Genomic DNA, 20965 nt, shown 5'->3' with positions numbered 1-20965 from the left:
GGGGTGGGATGGATAATTGTTCTTCACTAGTTTTTCTACACCCAGAGCTCTCCAAGCTACAGAGAGTGTCTGTCACACATAAAACTGCAAAAGATATTTTATTAAGATGGGAGGAATAAATCACTTTTGGAAGCTGACCCAATTCTGTGATGGAGAAAGTTTTTTCCTCTTGGGACACAGCTGCAGTTTGATGTCTGGCAAGGTTTCATCTGCAGCACTGTTATCAAAGAGTATTCTGATCCACTGGGTTAACTATGATAATTCCAACCTCTTGGAATTATCCTTCTTAATAACCAGTGCTGTTGGAGCTGACATCCTTATAAGGGGTTTTTTTTGTCTCTTCCCTGAGATCCTCTTTGGATGTGCTTAATTTTAAAGAACTTAGTCCCTTTGACTTCTACAGGGCCATCTGACTCTCTTAAAGTTAGGCAGCTACTGCTTGTGGGCTTTGATCAAATCCAGGGCATATTGCAAAGTGATACAGTTGCACATCAGAGTGTCTACCAACAGCTAAAGCAGTGCTATTTCTGGGTTTAAGTGCTGGAAACAGATATAAATTTGGGATTTGCTAGGATGGCTGAGTTTATCCTGATCATTTTACTCATTTAAGGGAGCTTGCTTATGTTAAGTGTATTGGTTAATCAACCAGGAAAAATTTATTTTTAAACTTTGGGTACACCCACTTGTAGTTGCTTTTATTTACAGGAATCCTTGCATCTCTTTTGCAATGGTCTCATATTTATATAGTTGTTTGGTCCATATAGATTAAATACTCAGATATGACATGAAATGGAACTCATTGGCTTATACCAGCATTCTACATATACATTTCAGGGAAGTGGAATGAGCAATAGCATCCAATAACTATCAATTAATAATATAAATTAATGTCCCTAAGTCACCTGGAAAAACATCTGAGGAAAAGAAATATGGTAAGCCCTTTTCAGAGATACTTCAGATTCCAGGAAACTAGTTGCATCTTCAGGTTTTCTGGGTAGTTGGTTTGTTTGTTGGGGGGGTGTTTTGCTTTTAAACATCTGTGAAGGTCTAAGTTCTTGATTATTGTAGTAGAATCACAGCATAAATATAGCAAAATTTGTAATAACTCAAATGGCTAAAACTCTCAGAATCAATATAACAACAAAACAAGAATAAAGCTCACCAAAAAAAGTGAAACAGAAATCAATACAAATCCTATTGGGCTAAACAAATCCCTCAACAGCTCTGAAAAAAATTATAATGCCAGACTAAACCAGCTTTTGCAGGGTGAATGTAAAACATACTTATTTCTCCAAGTAGAAAAATACATTTGTCACCTCTGTCTTATGAATAATGGAATTTGGGACCAATATAATGTTTCTGTTTGGAAGACTCAAACTAAAAATTAAGCGAAAGTTTGTGTTTTGTGGATTTGCTTTAAAATTCTCAAACCAGAGGTGAGTAATCTTTTAAATAATGAGTAAAAAAAGAACGAAATCTTTTGTCATTTAAAATATGTTTAAAAAAAAAGACATTGCCAAATTGCCATGAAAATACACACAGAGTTGTTATGAATAAATACTATGTCATCGGTGAAATAATTTAAGAAATATCTTTTTTTTAAAGGATCGATCATATATTATATACCTTGCATATGAGAATCTAACAGAAATTCTAAAGCTTCTGAGGGAGTAGTTGTCCCTTTTTTATGACCAAAAAAAGATTAGAGTCATAGAAATACTTGAAGCAGTTAGTGAGAAAGCGGAAGACAGCCCAAGAAAAAAGTTATTGTTCTAGAGGAAAAAAAGGTATTGGGAAAACTAGCCATGCTTCCATAGTGGACCTGCAAACAGTTGCTTTTTAGGATCAACAGATAAAAGCTCCCTAATTTTTGGAGACAGCCAGATAAATACTTGAGATTACTCAGTTTACCTAGTAAGGATTGGGATTTGCCAAGCATCAAGCCCTACATCCTTCACAAAAGACTTGATGAGTTGCAGTTCTATCTCAGTCTTACACACTGACATCACAGCATCTCTCCTCTGCTGTGAGCACATACCTAAGTCACAGCTGAGCAGCCCAATTTTTTTATCAAATCACAGCTCCCACCCATGCTTTGTAAAAGACCCTTCCCAGTAGCCTAACGCAAACAGATTGTTGCAAAGGAGGATCCAAGATTCATTTGAAAAAAATCTAACAGGAAAATAATTAAGCTAGGCCATGGACCTGATAAGGCTTGGAAAAAATCACCGAACTGTCAAAAAGAGTTTACCAGCCAGGGTGAGTAAGGTCTGACCACAGAAGCCCAAAAAAGAAAGTCTGTTAAACCCTGTATCTACAAGACTATGGGTTTACAAATCAGCCTTAATGAGTCTGGAGGTAGAGCAAGGACAACCCAAGGTCAGGAGCCAAAGAAACTGGGACACACACTAAGCCAAAGGCATGGTCAGAGGTCATGCTGAGGAGCAGAAGACCCAAGAACCTCAATAGCCACCAAGCCAGCAGACAGAACACAAACCACAATGAAGTTATGGCTTAACTGTAAAAAGAGCCCCCATAACCTTATGTTACTTGCCCAGATACGTACCTATTCTTGAAGCAAGAAACAGCTACAACTGGGAGAAAAACAAAAAAGGAATCAAAATGCAATTATTCTGTTTCTTGTAAAAACAGTTAAGTTACCACATTTTCATGTTATTTTATTTATTATTAACAGCCAAAGACTACCAAGAAAATAACTACAATATCTGACCACAGAATAAAATTAGTTAGCTAATACAGAGTACCCACACAAATTATCTCTAATTGGTTGACATAATTATGATTGAATTGGTGATAGTGCCAAATTAATGTTATAAAATGAAGAACAGCAGGAAATAAAGAATAAGTCACACCACAAAAAAAAGTTACCTGTAACTGAATGACACAGTCAATGAGAAAAAAATCATATGCATGACATGGGGGGCAAAATATCAATCGAGGTCACACATCCCTTTTCAGCTGATCTAGTTTATGGGGTCCTCAGTCACAGAGGCAACCGACAGTCTCCAGCTGCAGGGCTGGTTGCTTACGTAGATCTTGACAGTTTGGCAGTTGACTAGAAAAATTAAACCTCAAGGGAAAGGAGTATTTGTTTTTCAAACCTGTGACTGAATTACATGTATAGACCCAAAATGGACAGGAAAATTACCTGCAAGGCCAACCCCTGCCACAAAGGTGTGGTGGGGAACCTGGGAGCGCAGAGCCTACAGGAACAATAACGGGCCGACCAGAGAGAGAAGACGTGTTCCAGCGCTGTCTCCCTGGTTAAGGATGCCGTGCCGGACCAGCACCACTACCTATCTGTAGCAGACCCTCCTTCTCCTTCGACAGGATAAAGAGCACTGCTTTTGGATATGCTGCCCGCTGCGTTTCTGCTGCAGATTCAATCAAATGTAGAGTGTTAGATTGTGCTATATCATGGTGGTTAAACACATTAGAAGTTTGGAGACCTCTAGGTGTCTATCTCTGTGGTTGTGTACCTGTTTGGGTGCTTTCTGCTCTAATTGATAACCATAGTAGCAAGTCAGAGTAAATTTGGATGAAACAACTGGTATCTCTCTATATTGTCCTGCTGATCCATGTTTAAATTCACACTAAGTCAGTCTGCTAGCTCTGGTGTAGAGTGAGCCAACTGGCTTACCACAGCCGTCTTCAGTTTGATAGGTGTTTGTGACACGAGAAAGGATTTTACCACTGACTGAGCTGAAGTAATAAACAGGGACCTGTCCTGAAGCTTTTAGTAAGAGAAAACACCTCCAGATGATTTCCACGAAAAAGATAACAGGTTTATGCTGCACACCCATTTCCAAGGGTGACAATGCAATAAACAGATACCGGGGAAAGAGGACTAGCAAAACAGTTCCAGTCCTCTGCTCTGAAATTAAATGGGATACTACTGTATGTTTACTGGGTAAAGGATCAGATTCAATGTCTAACGATCTATGCCTTGCTTGTCAATAGAGTACTTAAGTAAGTAGTAGCTCTGCTTGTTTTACTGACTGCAGCTGACATGCAGTGCTTATATATTCTAGTGATAGTCCAGCCTTCCAAATTCCCATCACTCTCATTGTGTCTGCTAAGTATTGTCAGCCCCCTATCCAAATGATTTTTGTAATTATTTGGTTGTTCATTTGGTGATTTTTTGGGGCCGAATTTATCAAGTTTCTAGATGCTTTTTTTTTGTTTTAATTCTAGATACCAGGCTGCTCTTTGTGTCAAAAAACATCTATAGTCTGGGTTGAAAAACAGTTATATCTAGTAATACCTTAATCTACAGAAGGGAAGTCCTCACCTGGCTCACTGATAAACCTCCTAAAGCCCAAACTGTCAAAACCAGCCACAGACTCTGAGTTCCAAAGTAGGGGCCATGGTAGCTCTGATTCCCTGAAGGGCCAAGCTCAGGGCACATCCACGCATTCAGAGTCACCTCCAGTCACCCTGCTGATACATGTAGGGTTTGAACACTTTTCAGCACGAGATTATCATCAGCAGAAAGCTTGGTTTTCATTTACTTTTTGACTAAAATTGTATCAGAAAATATAAGACTACATCACTTGCAGGTTTTTAAAATATTGAATGTGTTATGCTAAACTATATGCCTTCTGCATTTCTGCAACCAGACCTATGTAGGAACTCCCAGGTTTCATGACTCCTATGATCGCTCCAGTCAGCACAAGTCTGGCAGCCTGAATAGCTGAGGAGCTTAAGAATTTCTTTAGAAAGGTGAAGTGGGAGCTGATTCCTTTCCTCCCACTTAATGTCTTGAGTATTTAAAGAGAACAACTACTTGCTTGGAAGGAATGGCTTTACAGTGATCGATTTTACATGTAAATAATATATTAAATAGCTGAGATGCCAGGAAAAAAATCTTTATGAATAAACAGCATATTTCTTGGAGTTTCTTTCTGAAACAATAATTCCTGTTATTGTCTGCTAATAAACTTCCAAGCAGTCTTGATGCCATGTCCAAGGGAGAGAGGAGCCCGTAGCCTCTGTTTCACTTTAAAATAGAGAATTGCTGTAATTTAACTGAATTTACTCTAGCAGGAAGAGAACAAGGTCTAGCCAGCAATCAATTATGGATTGGAATAGTGTTCAATTCTGTATTCTAAGGAGCATTTGATATAATTCAGTACTGATTCAGTTCCCTTAAACAAAGTATCTAAACATATAAGTGCATAAAGATAATTCAGGTAATCATAAACTAAACAGTAAACAGTATATTGTGTACAATAAACAGAAACAAAGAAAATTCATCCTGTCTAATGTCAGAATTTTATGTCCCTTGGATTCTTTATACTATGGTTCATAAATTCCTTTCAGTCTTGATTAAAAAATATGGATAATCAAGCTATCAGTCAAAGTGAGAGGATTTGCAAAGGGATGTTTCAGTGCCATCTAGTGGTTTCTTTCATATTAATAAAAAAATGTTCCCTCTCATATGACAATTTTCATTTTACAATTGTAATCAGGAAACACTTTTTGCTACTGCTAGATGCTTAATTTTTCCTCAGTTTTATACATAACGATGTTGGACGCATTCCCTTTAAAATGCTTCTAATGGCTCTGTCTAAGGACATGCTATTTCTGTGCAAAACCAGAATAAATATCATGTGGTGTGGGAATACACTGTGTTACAAGCAAGGAGAAGGCATCATATTGTGAGGCTGAGACTATTAATCTAGCCAGGCTAAAATCCATCTTTTGGAAAGGAACTCAGCTTCAGTTTGAAGATTTCTAGAGGGGAGATGCATCAGACCTGTTCTGCTGACAAACTGGCACGCTAATCTTTGTCTAACTGATAGTTTGAATGTGCTTGCTGTAGCTTCTATCCCTGTTTTTTCTTATGCTTTCTTCTCCAAGATTAAAAAGCGTTTTAATATGTACTATATTCTCCTTGTATCAGTACTTATGTGTTGCAATCAAGTTAACTTTCAGACTCTCTTTTGATAAGCTTAACAAATGGCATTCTTTCTGTCTTTCACAGTAAGGCATTTTTCCAGCACTCAGATAATCTTTGTGGCTTTCTTCTTACACCTTCCCCATTTCTTGCACTGTTAGAAACACTGACATCTGACTTGTAAGCAATATCCTGGGACTGGCTTCATCAGTGCTTATATAAACATAAAATTGCCTTACTACTCCTACACGTAGATTTACAAATTCTTGTTAATCCTTTTTACCTCAGACATCACATTAGAAGTCTGTGTTGATGCAGTTGTCCAAGATGATTTATAAGCACTTTTCAAAGTTGCTGTTTTCAAGGATACTGTCCTCCCCTCCACACTTATAAACTGGATTTTTTCAGATATACAGCGTGCATGTGAGTATATCAAAGGAGTAGCTAATTGCATGGGTTCTGCTTACCAAACTATCCATGTTACTCTTTGTGACTTCAGCATCGTTATCTATCAAGCTGTCAACCCCTGTGTCATCTGCATATTTTATATTTAAGCCCAGGTTATGCATAAAACGGTAGCACCACTTTGGTTTGAGCTCCCTTCTTTGGAAGACACAATTGTAAACGGCCTCACTGGATGATTATTTCTCACTGGCATTATTTTTCAAAACCATCAGTTTCAGATTTTAATTCGTTGCTTATAGACTCTATGTGCTACGGTGCCAGTTATTTTAAATGACCAGTTGTATAATTGTGCTAGCTGAACCTCTTCCGGCAGTGAAAGCATGTGGTATCTACACAGTCTGATTACATCTGTAATCTCTCGAAGAGTTAAATCAGGCCTGTTTTTTCTAAAATTATGCTGACATTAATTGTATTCCTGTCACTTAATTCTTTATCACTGAAATCCTTCGCCCTTTCCACTGTGTTTCACCTGGAGCTCAAGGCAGGTTACCAGGCCATTTAGCTAAGAGTCCTTTTCAAATGTATGTAAGCGATTCACAGCTTTCCTGCTTCTGCAATTTCCCCAGCACTCCAGAGTTCATTTCCAAAGTTGGTTAGTGTGTGTGAAGTGCCTCAGCCACAGGTATTTTCTTTATGGACTTTCAGGTGCGAATGATCCAGACTTCATCAATTTAAAAAACCTTATCCCTAGCAGACACCTAACTTCATTACCTATTAATGAATTCAGTGGAACGAGTGCATTAGCACACTTCTTTCCAAACACAAAACGGAAACGATATGTTGAAGCTCTTTGCCCTTTCTGCATCATTCTAAATAGCTGTAATGCTAATCTGCCTGCAGGGTTCATTTGAATTTTGGGAACACTGGAGTTGTAAGACCATCAGTCATAACCTTTCACTCCCCTATAGCTCCTAAGGTAAACCTATAGCCACTCCTGCCTGCCATGGAAGCATGACAGAGAAAGTAAATCTAGTGATACCACGTTATAGAAAGAGCCATTGCTGGTATGACGGGCAAGCTGTAACACCATATTTCATGTTTCTCTTAGAAAAGGTACATATAGCTTATAATTATAAGCTGTAATATTTTAAGTATATATCTATTAAATAAACTGTTTTGCATTCTGTTCATATTTGAACACTCTCCAGTCTCACTAAAGTCCAAGGAATTATCCATCAACCACAAATTTGTCCCTCTAAATCCATACCCTAAGCTTTAAATGCTTGGCTTTTCATGTAGGTAAGATGCCTTTGCCAAAATCACATTGGAATTACAAATTAGTGAAACTTCTGAGTTATTTATAGGGAGTTTGATCCTTCCTGTCTCTTTAGATCTGACTCTTTCAAATGAAGGAAATGCCGAAAAAGAAGAGGCCTGGAAAAAATTCTTGCTTGTTGAAATTAAAATGTATTTAGTTCCTTCAGAATTTAGCTAGCCCATGAAGAGAACGGCTATTAATATATTTCTATTATTTCTTTATATGAAATAAGCATACATTATTTTTGAGCAAGGACAAATACAGCTAGTATTAGAGAAAGTTCTGCTGCACACTAAGTTAACTATATGCATATTTTCCTTATTGACACGCCATTAAAATAGGGCCAGTGAATTAAACATAATAATAGAAAGCTTCAACTTGGCTAATTTTTTTAAAAAAAGATTATAATATTCACTTGTGTCTCTGAAATAATTCATTAATAAAGACAAAATGAAGACTCCAATATAGAAAAATGCCCAGCCCTTTGTAAATGGATAGAATGGGTTTATGTATATTCATTATTACATAGTTATACTAAAGGCCAACATTACATTTGACCTTTAGGAATTTTATTTCAACAATCCGTATATCATTTGAGGATGTCTATTGGACATACCTTTTAAAAAAATACTGGACTGTTACATAAGAAAAGTAGAATGGCACCAAAGTAGTAGCTACACGGTAGGAATTAGCAGCAGTGGCTGTTTAATCCCTATGTCCTTTGTTAAGATCAGAATGCTAATATTTAGGAACTTAGAGATTTACTGTGTTTTTTTCATACCACAGCACACGAGATCAAGACAATCTACTCTCCTTTTCCAAATCACACTTCAAATGTTGACAGGGTGCTTGTGCAAACCAACCACTGTTCATTCACATAAACCCACAGCTGCATAATTCAGCAGGAGTATAGGTGTGTATTATCGTGCTAGGGGAATGATTACTATCTTGAAATTACTGTATACATGGGAGAAAATAGGCAGATAAAGCACAGAAGTGAGTGTACTATTTACAGAGGGCTTAGAGGTAGAAGAACAATCATGTTCTGTTTCTGTTTCTTCCATTAATATAGAGTTATTACTGTAGTCAATAAGTACATCAGCTAGATTAACTATTTAGAGGAATTCGTTAATAATGAAGACATCATACTGTATAATGCTGTTGCATTGAAACATGAATTGCACTAGGTGGTAGTAAGAACTTGCGCCTCATGAGAAAATTGTCTAGGATTAACAGTAACAGTTGTTATACTCATTAAAAAATCTGCAGTGCTTTTTCCTTTAACCAAAAATACTTTACCTAGGAGAAGCTACTGAGCTGAGTGTAGTAGTAAATACCAAAAAGCAGAGAGATTTTTCAGAAATTAACTTCCAAAAAAGAAATACAACTCAACCTTGTGTCATATTCATGCCCATACATCTCTAACCAAATACATATGATGTATATTAATGCTTCCTTAATACTCACAAGCTAAATACACAAGAAGGAGACCAAAACATACATGGCTTCTAATCCTTTTTACCAATCCCTTAATCCTTTTTTGGCTCCTTCAAAAAGATTTTTTCATTCTGAGCTTTGTTAATTTGCTTGCTTATTTTACGGATCTTTTCTTTTTGTGTTTGCTTGCCTTACCTGCCGGTACCCTCAGCACCAGAGTTTTACTAGGCATCTTTCAGATGCTCTTGCTAACAGATTTTTCAAACTTGTCCACTAGAGAGCATCACCATCAAGTCCAGAAGAACACACTACATTTTGAAAATCTGTACGATCACCAAAATGGCTCAAATTTACCTTTTTGGCGGTGGCTTAGTTCCAACACCCCATTGCAGCGCTTCCCATTGAGGCTCAGAGACTTTAAAGCAGGTCCCTGGCTCCCACCCCACAGGCACAAGGGCAGCTAGAATGCTCCACTGGAACTCAATGCCAGTTTTACATCGCTAGGCGCAGGCATAATCGTCACACAAAAAATATCACCTATAAATTTAGAGCATTCATATTTACTTACGGTACCTGGAAGTGAACACACGGCACAGACAGGTTACGCAGCATCACAAAAGAGCTAAAAAATAAATCTCATTTCAGTCACAAGCGGGAAGCACAACTGCACGATGACGGGAGGAGAAGCGACGCTCCTGTAGTGGGGCTACAGAGTTACCCTGAGAAGAGCCGAGTGCATCGTTATGACACTTGCACATGAACCGAAGCGGAGGAATGTCTTGCAGGTGATGTGTAGGAGGGGGAGAGGTGATGCGGGCAGACATTGACTTCAAGTTCTAGGACTAGGAGTGGCTTAGTAGGAGGACATGTACTGCAGGAGAGGTGAACAAACAAATCAAGGCTGACATTATTGGCTCAGCAGTGACTGGGGCAGCTCAAAGAGCACAACAAAGTTGTGAAACGAAGGAGAGAAAGAGTTATGTTAATTCACTTCTCTTAGGTAACCAGCTGTAAATAAAAATCATTAATGAAAAAAGTCCAAACGTGCAGACTCTCACTGGGGGATATTTATGAGTATCAGCTGTTATCCATCTCTCTGTCACACTCAGAAATGTAACTCAGAACTCTGGCTCCTGGCTCTAACTATGCCAGAACCAGTGAAAATAAATACTCATCCAATCAGTATGTATTCTCATTAATTTTATCAAACAAAATAGCACAAATAAATAATAATAATTAGATAGACTGCACTGAGAAGGATTCTTATAAAGTTTCCAGGGAAACTACCTCAACCAATAGATTAGAGAAAATCCTTTTAACACAGTTGTCTCCAACTATATTGTATTGTCTTCAATACAATTATTTAAACCAAATGTTTCATACTAGCGCGTCTCAGAAAATACTCAAGCAAATACGATCTAAGAAATCAGACATATTTGAAGACTGTATTACTCTGGGTCTGATTTATTCCCGTTGAGCTGAATGCACATAAATAGAGCTTTTCACACCCTTTGAGGATTCAAATAACATAAATTGGAATTCTCTACCTGACAGAAGATACTAGCATATGCCACCTGTATGGATACGCTTGTATATGGCACTTCAAAGACCTCAAATGTACTGGTACATACTTATAGCCTAAACTCCAATAACAACATGTAGCAGCCATTTGTGGATATATGGTTGCAGGGAAAAATAGCTATCCACTTGCCAACACCCCTAGCTTTTATTTTCTTTTCTTTCAAATATGAACTCCATTGAATAGCACCATTTTGTTTTCAAACAGGATCTGCTTCACTACTGGAAAAGGGGTTTTTAGGGATTTTTTTCCTTTTTTTTTTTTTTTTTTGAGCAAGTTAGCATACAGTTTCTCTCTGTAATTTCTGCAAGGGAATAAGCCATCACAGTTTTATTATTCAGTCATGGAGAGCAAGAAAGTGCAGCTCATCTAATTTAACGCTTAATTCTAATTCTTAAAAAATTCAACCAGCTCTAACTTTTCATATGTGAGAACACAGGTATAAACTAGAATAAATCTCACAGAAGAAATGTCATGAAACAGTAAATATGAAGGGACAAAAATACCAGACCAGTTGTCATCTCTGATTCCTTTAAATCCCTCTAAGTGACGCTGCAGCATAGTTTTACCTAGAGAATCCCATTAACCCCTGACAGCTAATGGGGAAGGCAGCAATGACTGCTGTCAACGTCTCACACTTTGCTTGGTTCATCACTGTCGGTCTCTGCTTCCTCCATCTCTCCTGTTTATTATTTCAGCTCTTAGCTGCATCAGGATGATCTTTCCCTTCCATGCCTGCACAGCACCAGCCTCTAGGTGCTGCTGTGATGCAAGTAACCTGCAATGACGATGGAAATGACACTATAAAATGGAGTTCAAAGGTGATGCAAAATTGCATGACCTCTGTGTTAACTTCCAAGCTTTTGTCTTATGCATAAAATATGTACAGGTGGTTGTTGATCCCGTCCTAAGTAGTAAAATGTTTGCTCTGTGGAGGTGTTTCTACAACAGTAATCATAGTTACTAGCTTCATAGGAAACTGCAAGCACATTTCAAGATCCAAACCATCAAGTTCAATTCACAAGTGTCTTGCTCTGATTAATACATGCCTGTTGTATTTTATTACCATTTCTAAACCCTCATTAAATGTTTCAGTACTTCAGGCCCTTAGATACCATTTTGAAATTAATATCTGATAATAAAAACTACTTGCAAATTATTTTTAAGTAGACATTTTAAATTGTTTTCCCTTTAGGCAGCTAGTGAATTGATCTGGAAATGCCGGTATTAATAAAATGATACCTCCATGGCAGTCCCAGCATCTCACAGGCTCTGAACCCCGTGGAGTGCCAACGTGTCTCAGGTGTGGAGCTTTGAGTTAATGCAAACTCCAGAGGTGAGAATTGCTGACTTAGTCACTCTTGCTCTAATTTAGGAAGCTTAGCTGCAAGTATCTTGATGTGGTACTCGTGCAGCACCGGGCATTTTGCACTCCTGCTTCAAGCAAAGCTTCCTATGAACATCAGTAACGCAGATTGGTGATAAACATTGAGTGTATTCCCAGTGCTACCATCTTATACGCTTAATTTATCCTTCCCCAAAACATCGTTTGGCAAAAGCATCATTTTCAACCATCAAATGCCCTCTTGTCTGAACACAGGAAATTCGGAGGCCAAGTTTGCACTACACTAAAGCAAGAACGTTTTCAAGTCATCTATTGATCTACTATGTAATCTGAAATGCAAGTGGAAAAGTAGTGTTCCTAGTAATTTACTTTCAATTTTGCTGATAAAATGCACACGTATATCAATCTAATGGGATTAACTAATGAGGCAAGCTAATAATTAATGCATTGTTCAGAGGCTATACTATTTTAAGACAATAATGAACTGGTGGTGCTGCTCGGCCATGCAATGAAAGCTGGTTTTCTTCCCTTTAGGTTTAAAGACTGGGGCAGTCTGTGGTGCACCATTCAGTTCTCTTCCCAGCTGACAGCGACATACTCCAGTTTCTGTCTCCCAGTGGCTCTGGAGGTTTCGTTGTGAAGAGGGGTGGTGCATGTTGGGTCTCGCCCCCATGTATAATGAGAGCATTGCCAGAGCACGGACCCCAGCCTGAGAACCAGAAAGCATTCCTGGGGCTGATAATCTAGATGAATCATCATGTATAATTAGGGAGTGTCTTCACAAATCAACTGAAACCAGGGGTAGAGATGTAGGTGTTCAGACATCAACCTAGCTAATTTTAGGTGGACACATCAGCTATTCATGGAGCCCTGTAATAAGATGAGACTCTGATTCTGTCCAGAAAGCAATCATTTTTTGAGACAGATTATCCTTCTTTATCAATTCTCTAACCGTCTGTATTGCATGTTTGAGGTACATGAACGTTTATAGCACAGACAGGCGGAACTCAGGACTTGTTCCCTGTGTTGTTTCGGTAACCTAGACCGTTACTCCTCTGCAGTTCATGTGCTTTTTGCTCCAGTTTACTGTTGTGAAGTTGTGCACTGTTAGTAGTTTTCCTTGATGAGCAGGGCATGGGGAATGTTTTATTAATGATAGAAATCAGTTTATCTTAGAATAGAATACCAAACATACCACAACTTTTTTGGCCATTGTGAATGGCAGTCTTGCATGTGCTCCTCGCAGATTGGGAGGGCTGTAATTGCTTCTCGTTGGGTCCCAGAGCTCCCTGTAATCAGCATTTACATAATGGAGAGAAGGATTGTGTAAATCTTGAAAACACATACATAACACTCGCCCTCTGTCTACAGATTCTGTAGTTCTCTGAGGAAGATTCTCTCTTTTTATCCCTACAATGACTTCAGTGGCATTAAAAATTATGCCCAGTAAATATCCCATTCATGTATCATACAGACTCACATACACATAGTTCAGTACATGTGAAAGGGCACAAGGGATAATACTTTAGATTCTTAAATTTCAGGAGTTTGTACAGTATTACTTACTACAGGATATCAGAAAAGTTTCAGTGATGAAAGCCTACTGGGATAAAGGGTGCAGCAGAGAAAAATCTATAAAGGCAAACCCGAGCACTCCTGAAGTGTTATTTCCACTATATTTAAGATTTCATGCCAGTGAATGCACTTGCAGTTATTATAACAAAGTGTTATATTAAAAAGGCTAAAAAGGACTTTAACTTCCTTATTGACTTCATTTTGTCTTATAAACTGCAAATTAAAAAGAGGAAAAGTATTAACTTACCCTACCTGGTAAATTATATATTTTATAGCAAAGAGACAATTATTACTTTAAGAAGCGACAGCAGCTAGATGAAGGCCATGAAAAACAATCCCTTTGAAGTGTGGTTCCCAGGCTAGCAGGAAGTTTTTCAGAGGAACAAAAGAGCTGATTTATCAGAACCCATGAAACTGCCAGCGATGAGAATGGCCTTTGATTTCTTGGCCAAAAGCTCCATCTTCTCAGGCCAGGCTCTGATGTCAGTGAGATCCCTGGGCTCAGGTCTCTGGCAGCCAGAGGTGATGGAGCAGTCTGCCTGGAGACCCCTTACTTTTTATGGTGTTTGATGCAGGCTCTGACTGCTGGTCATATCACCAGTAGCCTCGAGGACTTTGAAAACCGCTGGCTCCCAAACTTGACTCGCCTGGCTGATGGCAAGGTTCAGAGAGCAACAGCGTCCCTTCTCCTGGACACAGAGTCAGTCTAGCACGTCAGCCTTGCCTACGAATAACAGAGCGTGCTGAGGCTATGTGTCTGCTGGTTCTGATGAGTCTGGCAAAGGCTGCGGTAAACTCCTAAGTTACCAGGGCTAATCCTGCGTGCAGCCCAGGCATCACTTGGCTCTCGCCTCTTGTGACTGTTGATAATTCTAGCTTTGATCATTAGATGGTTTACATTAATATCAGCCAACTTAAACTGTAGTCTGGCTGGTAGCAACAGAAAGCAGATAATGGTTGTTTAAAACATTTACATATGTTGTGTATCACTAACGTTGCAAATGACAAGAAGAATCAGTGCCACCTCCTTTGCATATACCAGCGTTGTTCAAATCAGTCCATGGCTAGCGTGTCCATAGCAGAGTCTCAGCATCCTCTCTCTTGGAGAGGAGAGCAGGATGTACACTTGCATAGTGCAGAGCACATCTAATGTGCTCCAACGCATCCGGGAAGTAAGTACCTGCTCTGCACACACAAACTAGCTGTACTCCTCATCTCTAATGTGCCCAGTCATGAGACAGGAGGACTAACAGCCTGGAAGCCCTTTTATTGCCACCGGAAGGTTTTATCCTTCTGTCGCATAGTTGCTAAAATGCAGCTTAGAAGGATGCTTAAATAGCCATTTCTTTTCATAAGATTTAACTGTTAAATAATCCCAAACCAGACACAGCTCCATGAGAACCAAGGCCTGCCTGCTGCAATCGTCTACAAGTGATGTGTTCGCAAACCGCCCAACTGGTTTTCAGAAGCATGAAGCCCACACAGAAACCAGTCCTAGAGCTTTTCAACTCTCCAGTTCTTCACACTTAGCATTTAGTGCCTGTCAAGTAACAGATCACTGAAATATTACTGAAATCTGACATCTTTTTCAGACATTTGTATGCACCTCAAACACAAACCACAAGTATGTACCCCCTGAAATCAGTCCTGCAAAGCTGGCTTCTACCCTTGCTTATTGAAAACAATGGCAATAACTCCAGCTGCCTTAAAAAGAGGCTGGGTTGGACTCACATTATGAAATATTCCAGTTAAACTTATTAGGTTTAATCTGTGTGGTAATGCCTTTATATGTTGCATGCTGTGCCGATTGCGACATCCCACTCCCACATTCTTTGGGCTTAAAATGACATTCTGCTTTGCAACCCTGCCTCATAACTAGCGTTTGGGGTAGCCCTTTAAAGAGTTTTCTCTGTTCCTCATGACTGTTTTCTTCACAGTTTTTCAAAAAAATCTGTGTTTTCATAACTTCAAAACCAAAAAGCTTGAAATTGAAATGTCGATGCTCAATTTTTCTGAAGCCATATTGAACATGATACTGATTTACCTGGCCTGCAAAATAAATGGATGCCATCCTGTAGCTTTTCCGTTACTTCATTTACAGAAAGATGCTATAAATTAGTTACTTTTCTTCATCGTCTACCCTGTATTGTCTGGCCCCTCTCAAATGAGTGTTGAGAAACCTTCCAAAAACAGCAGACAGAGGACAGAGGTAGTGCTTCATCAAAACCTGATTTAATTCCAATAGCGGCCCACAAATTCTTAAAATTCTGACAGCATTCTCAAAGTATACTAAAAATCCAAACTGACTGAAGAAACAGCAGTATTCAAAAGCAAAATAAAGAAGCCTTCCTGTTTGCAGGCAGTCTTGTATCACAAATATGATAAAAGGTTATTCCCTAAGTCATCCCTTTGTACAGGGAGTGGCAAAGCCGGTGAGAGGCACCGAGCAGACCTGGGGGACCATGCGCGCACTGCTTCTCCTTCTGTCAGCCTCTTCCAGGGGTCCTTCTGCGGAAGAAATCTATAGATCATCACGTCTCTCAGGTGCACAGCTCCAAATTCAAACCTCCTCTCCAGACAAGACACAAATAGGGGACAAACACAAACCCAGGCAGACGTAGAGGACACTACAAAAACATTACAGTTTTATTAACACGTTATATGTGTTGCCACACCACAAGTAGTTAACAACCTAAAGATAGTGACACAAACATCACAGCACCTTGACGTAAACCTCCTGTACTCGACTGCAGTTAAAAGAAGTGCGACGGAATAGAACCCATGCTTGCAAAATAACGACCAAACCCACATAAACCAGGCCACATATCACATCAAAGGCCTGATATGAAACCACTTAATTATTTTTAAGAGCAGCTAACAGTTTGTATAAATTAATATTATTCTAATGACTTTATCATCCATTTTTAAACCTGGAGTGTTCTGCTCTGACAGTTACAGTCATTCAACGGTTTGACAAAAATGAGATATAAGGATATTAAAAATCCAATTAAGATTGAAATACAGAAGAAATTTAGTGAGGGACTAGAATATGTAGACCGTCTATGTCTCTATCTTTAGTCTTATCCTTCAGAAATAAATACATAAAATGATTTTATCAACATATAGAAAATAATTCAGCCATCCTGCAAGCTGATGTTATTTGTTTAATAAAAAAATGTCTTCTTTAATTTCAGACAGGAGCAGCAACTAAAAAAAAAATATAGTGCTTCTAAAGGCATAGTGTTTCAGTAATTATGCTACCAGATAGGGATTTGTCCCAATTATCTCATAAAGGATGACTTCCTATTTTACTAATAACCACCAGCTTTAATTAACATTATCAAAAATTCAGAAATATAAAATCAAAGGCCTTCAGGTAGAGCCTCTATCCCACCACTTCATGTAACCTTTAAACCACATAACAAAATTCATCATGATTAATTACAATTCATTTACCACAGCCTTCTACAGGGCTGTGGAAAACACCTATGATTAGAATCTTTATTCCATGCTTTCCCATTAATCTGTGAAATCCATTTATATGGTATTTAATTGTCTTTTCTTAAAATAATTTCTAACTTTTCAAAAGTACTAAACCAATAATTTCATGCTAGATAGCTGACAAGAGAAAGAAAGAAATGGCAAATGTTTAGGAAAATGTCCAAAAGTTCACTTATTTCTTTCTTTTTTTTTTTTTGCACTATAGTTAACTAATTTAAATCTTGACATTTCCATCAACACACATAGTGTCCGTAGGCCTTAAAACACTTTGCTGGAGGAGATTTAAAATTTTCTATTTATATCACATTCTTCAGTTCCCTATTTCATACTTTTAAATTCAGTGCGGTCCTCAGAATATGCACCAAGCACAAGAGTGTTTTATCACAGAAATGATGAAAAGCTAACTCACTTGGAATTCAATTTGAAACAAACTACGACATAACTGCAGTAATAAATTTATTTTGTTTATTACGACACAAATTTCAGATCCTACCTGGTGTAAATCAGTCTGACTCTATAGAATCCAATCAGTGGCTGTATCTGTTTCAAATATGTAGCCTAGACTCTTACAATCTGCAAGTAGCTGCTGTAGAGACAAGCACAATCTATTACTAATCAGATAGTTATTAGCAATTGCACCGTTATTATGTGAAAATAATAAAATGCATGTCTTCAAGCTTGAAAGCTTGAACTCGCTAACACTGTTTGAATTCTTTTCTTCTCTAAACTGTTCTAGCAAGAGGGATATTTTATCAAACTGAAGCTCTGTACAAATACACGAGTTTTTTTCCCATTTTTTTGCTATCTATAGTTGATGTTACTGAATTTTGCCAAATGAAAGTTAAACAGTACTAGGGCTGAAAGAGGATGCTTATCTCTGCTTACATCGACAGGATATGGATCTCCAGTTTTCTAGGAGCTCTAAACTGACACTGAATTAAATAACTTCGTAGCATGGTAGTGGGATGTTTCAGACCTACTCAGATATGCCAGATATGTCCAGGACAGACCAGGTTAGACAGAACTTCTTGATTTACACAGTAGAAGGCCAGTTGAAGCCGAGGACAATGTTTCCTGCAGTATTTCTTGTGAAGTTTAATCAGTCTTCACCCATCTACTCAGAAGTGTCAGTAAGTGTTATAGTTAACGGAGCTGGAAGGCTAGTAAACAGAGAGGTGAGCAGCAAATAAAGGATAGCTATTTACACACTCACATCCTTGAAAATTCATATTGCTATGAGGAGAGCAGATAGAAGCCAATGCCCTTAAACTACTTCTTCACCCTATTTTAATTATTGGCACAAAACGTAGTCAGGAGCATGACAGACCAAATCTCATGGTATCTCCAGGCTCACCTCAAGAAGTATAAGAAAAGTACCAGGAGAGGCACGGATAAGTCATACAGCAGCTGTTGGTTTAAATGGTATTAAAATACAAAGCAAGTAGAACTTAACATTTGGTTCTCTCCTTAGCTAGGACGTATTTTATTCTATGAGCGACTCCATTGGGATTTGCATCAATAAAAGTATTAGAAGCTGGATCATAATGAAGGAACAGCAGATAAAAAGAATAATAATCCCTTCATATCTATTTCAGCAGCCAAGCAGACTGGAAAGAATAGAAAAATGCTTGCTGGTATTTAAGATTTTTTATTCAAAAGTGTTACTTCCTTAGGGAGGGCCTTACAACTGATGTGCTGGAAACGGTGACTTTTACATTACTGTTACCATTTATAATAAAATTTATTCATACACTACCCAAAACTGAATTACATGCCCCACAATGTGCAGATAGGTCTTCCCTGCCCAGAAAGTTTACTCTCCAGGTTAAGACATGACAAGTGGGTGCAATTACAATTAAAGGAAAAGAAAGAAAAAAAAATAGCATAAACAGCCCTGCACAATAACTTAAATGAATTATCCCTATTAGTCCTATTTTTTCATCATAATGTATTATATGCACTGTACCTCATCACCTAAGTTCCTCTCTTACAGATGTTGCTATAGAAGGGAGCTTTTAAGAGAGACTGCACAAAGTTGGGTTTGAGCTGTTTCCATCTTTGGCCACTTCATCCCCCAAGAAAACACACTTTCTTTGACAAAACTTCAGGACGGAAAGATTTTTCCTTACTGGTTTTGGCAATGGAGGGCAAAAGACTACTGTTCATCTACTCCAGCCGAATGGAATAAGCAGTCATTTTCCCACCTCCCCTGGCATACAAGGGAAAAACAGAAGTCAGCCTGGTAAAGTGATAGGGATGTGAATGTGGTCTATAAAGTGAAGAGGATCGTGGAGAAGGCGAATACAAAATGACTTGTTCATTTTCTTCCACACTAGTAACAGGGGGCATGAAATGAAGCTGGCAGTTGCACACCTCAAGACGAATGAAGATGATTCTTCTCACAGTTGCGTAACTACAACATGTTTGATACAGGATGCTGGGTGTGCTAGAAGGGTGCATGAGTTCAGGGATAGCTTCGACAAGTTCATGGAAGAGAAATTCTCAAGAACTTCTAAGGGATGGAGAGTCAGCACTTTGTGTCTTGCTACTTCCTACACAAGTCCCAAATAAATACAGAAGTAGTTAATCTCATTAAAGTGAGAAGTTTTCTAGAAGCCAACACAGAAGTGCTAACATCTAACAATGTTGCTGAGCTACAAGTTTTCCTGATGTTAGTAAACTCTCATAGAAAAACCATTTCATACTTGTCAGCTGGAGAAAATCCTCTAATTCGTTATAAATATGAAGACGCCTTGCTCTCCCAGAAACCTTGTCTTACACACTGGAGGAGAGCTGTGGTGTCTCACTGACTGCTGAAATGCAGCATGAATGTCACTAAAGAATCACTTCATGTGTTCTGAGAAAAGCCTAGAGAAGTTAACCTCCAATTGATGCTAGCTGGAATGATGATTTATAAGAACTGCATAGTACATGTTTGCGTCTAGGACATGAGATAATGATGCTCTCATCATAGGTAAAATCAAAAGCCTGTAAATATGTTGTCATTCTAATTTTAACTTGGCAATGTCACTGAATCATAGAATGGTTTGGGTTGGAAGGGACCTCAAAGCCCATCTAGTTCCAACCCCCCTGCCATGGGCAGGGACACCCTCCACTAGCCCAGGTTGCCCAAAGCCCCATCCAATGTGGCCTTGAACACTTCCAGGGATGAGGGATCCACAGCTTCTCTGGGCAACCTGTGCCAGTGCCTCACCACCCTCACAGGGAAGAATTTCTTCCTAATATCCAATCTAAATCTCCCCTCCTTCAGCTGAAGGCCATCACCCCTTGTCCTGTCACTATAATCTTGTAAGTGATGTGAAATCTTCACTACCAGGCTGCCACTGAAGTCCATGTTGCAGCGGAGGGCTGAGGTATGGTTTGGGACTATAATACCACGTGTCAGAAAGGCTTCTTAATGTAATGGGTAATTCTGATTTCTTGAAATCCCCGGAGACCATATGCACCAAAATACTCTAGGTAAAATCTATGAATTCAAATTAATGAGAATAATGTATTGAATCAGCTAGATTAATTGAAAAGTTTGAGTGACCTGTTTCTGCAGTAAACTCTCCTGAAGTGGGAAGAAATTGTAAGGATAGAATGAAATGAGGGTTTGGTCCAATATTAGATATAATAGAATTAAACCAGAAGCAGGTAATGTAGATTAAATACTAATTTTCTGTGGGGCCCTTAAATTCTAATGAATCAGCCTTTCTGAGTTTGTCTATAAATTCCTAGAGATATAAAATACAAGCATCCACTCCCTTTGAACGTGATACTATATCACAGATCTGAGTACCTGATCACCAGATATGAGTACAGGGTACACTGTAGCATCACAGCTCTGAGCACCAGTTAACTATCACTGAATCCAGTTTTGGA

This window comes from Grus americana, chromosome 7, assembly GCF_028858705.1.
Source record: "Grus americana isolate bGruAme1 chromosome 7, bGruAme1.mat, whole genome shotgun sequence".
Classification (NCBI taxonomy): domain Eukaryota; kingdom Metazoa; phylum Chordata; class Aves; order Gruiformes; family Gruidae; genus Grus; species Grus americana.
Note: the sequence above shows the minus strand (reverse complement) of the source record.